This window comes from Myxocyprinus asiaticus, chromosome 36 (genome assembly GCF_019703515.2).
Source record: "Myxocyprinus asiaticus isolate MX2 ecotype Aquarium Trade chromosome 36, UBuf_Myxa_2, whole genome shotgun sequence".
NCBI lineage: Eukaryota > Metazoa > Chordata > Actinopteri > Cypriniformes > Catostomidae > Myxocyprinus > Myxocyprinus asiaticus.
Window position 1 is genome coordinate 2,897,543 of NC_059379.1, and position 3,576 is coordinate 2,901,118.

A 3,576-nucleotide genomic window follows, 5' to 3' on the forward strand; every position below is an offset into this window, starting at 1 on the left:
TAGCTTGGGTTGATAACCTTTGGTCTGTCCTATTGGAAATATCATTCTCCCCCCTCTAGAGATCTTCTGGGTTATGTCTCAGAAGGCTTTTCCGTAGCTTTTTTGGTTTATTTCTCACGAAAGACACAGTCTTTTCCTAGGTGTCACTGGCTTGGCCAGACTACAGTGTGCTAGATACATCTTGCAGATGTGCTGGGGAATATTATCAGTGATGTTACCTGGGGTCTTCAGGTGTTTCAGGCAACTGCCCACGGATCAGCCCTCTTAATCCAAAGCCACCTTGTGGCTTTCTCTGCGGCTTTGGTCACAGATTGGATGGCCCTCTTCTTTGCTAAAGAAGAGGTTAAGGGCTCTGCAGAGTGAGCGTCCTGAAAAGCCCCTACAGCCTACTTCAATTGGCTCACAGTGTGTCCTCCAGCCTCCGGCCCGGCATGTCTCCACCAGTTCCTTGTATTTTGTTCGCTTCCTCTCGTAGGGCTCTTCAATGCACGCTTCCCAGGGCACTGTGAGTTCCAATATGACCATTTGCTTGGTGGACTTGTCTGGCCGGAATGATGTTGACATGATGCGCTCAGTGAAATTTAGCTGCTTACCCAGATCGACTTTGAACTGCCAGTCAGAGGCTGTGTGGAGGAGACCTGACCTTGATTTTGGTTGTAGATGGGGTTTCTGACTTTTGATGAAGGTGATGGACTTCTTTGTGTCATGATTGTGTTTGCTGGTGCCACTGGCAGCGGCTATGCCCTCTGCAACTGCCTTGAACACCTGGACATGGCGCCAATGATAGCGACCTTCCCCATGGGCTTTTGAGAAGCTACTGATAAGATGCTCCAGAGAATCCTTTCCAGGAAAACGAGGGCAGGTAGGGTGTCATAAACCATCTGGACAAGGAACCGGACACAATGGAAGTCTGCCTGGATGATGTTAGCCCAGGAAATCCTGCATTGCAGAATGCTTTCCCACCTTGTCCATGATCCTGCTGCCGTAGCCCAACCATCCTGCTTGCTCGATCTTCCTCCACACCTGCTCTGACTTCTTCCTGGATTAAATGGTGTCACTCTCTGCCTTTGACCTTTCCGACCTGCCTCTTTGGAAAGTATCCCAAACCCACTCTGCCTGTTGCCACTGTCCCCACCAGAGCCCTTTGCCTAAGATGTGACACTGCCATCTCCACTGCTTCCTCCACTCTCCATTTCCTGCCAGTTCTTACCTCAATACCAGCTGATGACACTTTGCTTCTCTTGTTCGTGACATCATAAACTCTTCAGTGAGACCACTGAATGGGAGCTGCACAATGTTACTGTGCCCATATAGTGCCGTGCTGCTGAGGCTGCGGGGAAGTCCCAGCCACTTGCGGAGATAGCCACTGATTTTCCTCTCAAGGGACTCAACTGTTGTCAGTGGCACCGCATAAATAAGCAAAGGCCACAGGAGTTGGGGAAGGATGGAATGTTGATAGATCCAGGCTTTGAATCTACCCGGCAGGCCTGACATGTCAACCTTGCTGAGCCAGGCTTTGAGTTCTTTGTTGGTCTTCTGAATGGCAGCAAAGTCTTTCAGAGTGGAGTCAAAGAGCTTCCCCAGGCTCTTGACAGGTTGCTCTGTGATGGTCGGAATGGCAGTCCCGGACAGTGAAAAGTGAAATTGGTAAACCACCTTCCCCTTTTTCAGCACCATAGATCTTGACTTGGTTGGTTTGAAACTCATCCTTGCCCAAGTGATAAGTTTCTTGAGTCCTTGAAGTATCCATCTACTTCCTGGAATGGATGTGGTCATGATGGTAATATCATCCATAAAAGCTCTTACTGGGGGTTGTCGCACACCAGACTTGGATAGGGGACCTCTGCACTCTACCTCAGCTGACTTGGCCACCATATTCATGGCAAGGGCTAACAGGATGACAGAGATGGTACAGCCTGTAATTATATCTTTCTCAAGCCGATGCCAGTCCGATGTTTCTGACCTAGAAGTGACCCTCAGCCTGAAGTTATTATAATAGTCCAGGATAAGGTCCTTGATTTTACTGGGAACATGGCGGCAGTTTAATGAAAGCTCAACCAGCCTGTGTGGTATATACCCGTAGGTGTTAGCCATGTCCAATCACAGAACAACAAGATCTCCTTTGTTTTCATGAGCTTCTCTGATGAGCTGTGCTCCAAGCAACCCGGCACTCCAGGAAGCCCACCATTCTGTACTGGGAGGTCAATGTAGTTGTTCTTGAGGAGAAACTCTGTTAGTCTTCGGGACATCATGCTGAAAAATTCCTTCAGTTTACACTCAGCAGTGAGATTGAACGAAACTGGTTAATGTTCTTGGTGTTCTCCTCTTTGGGGATTCAGACTCCCTCCACATACCTCCACTGGTCAGCTTCTCTCCCTCTACACCATGTCACTTTACAGATCTTCTACAGGTGTCGAAGAAGTTCTGGGCACTGCTTGTACACAATGTAGTGTACACCACTGTGGCCTGGAGCAGAAGCTGAATGTGCTGCCTTGATGACTTCCTCGACCTCCTTCAGGCTTTGCTCTCTCAGGTTAAATTATGTTGTTGGGAAGGCTGGACTGATGAGAGCTTTATTGGGTTCAAGCTCCTGTTCTTTCGCTGAATTGGTCAGGGTGTCATGCAGAAGGAGTTTGAATTCTACTGAGCAAGTCAGCCGACCGCTGCACTTTTCCCCAAGCAGCTGTTTGGTGAAACCAAAGGGACTGGCAATGAATGCAGCTCACTTCCTGGTTCTCTCTCTTCACCTTTTCCTGTGCCACTCTTACCTGCGGAGGGTGATGAGCTTTTTCCTTAAGATGTCACATAGATCAGCTAATGATTCCTTCTCTTCTTCAGAGGACACTTTATATCGCATTCTAAGGGTCCAAAGCTCATTCCGCAATTGATGTATTTTATTGGCCATTCGATTCATGATGTAGGTGGTGGACTTGGGGTCACTCTTCTTGACATGGCCAAATCTTTTGGAGGCATAGCTGACAATGATGGCAGCCATTGTCTGGAGTCGACTGTCTACATCTCCTTTGGCAGTGGCTTGAATAATGCTGCTCACATCTCTATCAAAGTGCAGCCATTCACTACGATTGCTAGCTGGGGTCCACTTGATCCATTGTTGTTATTGAACTACTCTGCATGGAGAGACTGGGCTCTGTGGGGTGACTCCTGGCCAGGCTCCTCCTGCGTCTTACCAGGTTCAAGGCCTGTGCACTGCATCTCGTTCTCCTTCTCCGAGCACTTCATTCTGGCCTGATGGATCTTAAAGCTGCATTGGTTCTTGTAAAACCTTCCTGCAGATGCATCATGTAATCATGGTCATTGAGCCATTAGTGTGGGTTGATAACTTTTGGTCTGTCCTATTGGAAATATCATTCTCCCCCCTCTTGAGATCTTCTGGGGTTATGTCTCAGAAGGCTTTTTCGTAGCTTTTTTGGTTTCTTTCTCACGAAAGTCACAGTCTTTTCCTAGGCATCGCTGGCTTGGCCAAACTACAGTGTGCTAGATACATCTTGCGGATGTGCTGGGGAATATCATCAGTGATGTTACCTGGGGTCTTCAGGTGTTTCGGGTCTTTCAACA

General features: G+C 48.2%; 1 pseudogene; it reads right to left on the minus strand.

Annotated features, from left to right (window-relative positions):
* Positions 1-236: 236 nt before the first annotated feature.
* Positions 237-2,995, minus strand: LOC127426792 (uncharacterized; annotated as a pseudogene).
* Between the last annotated feature and the right edge of the window lie 581 nt (positions 2,996-3,576).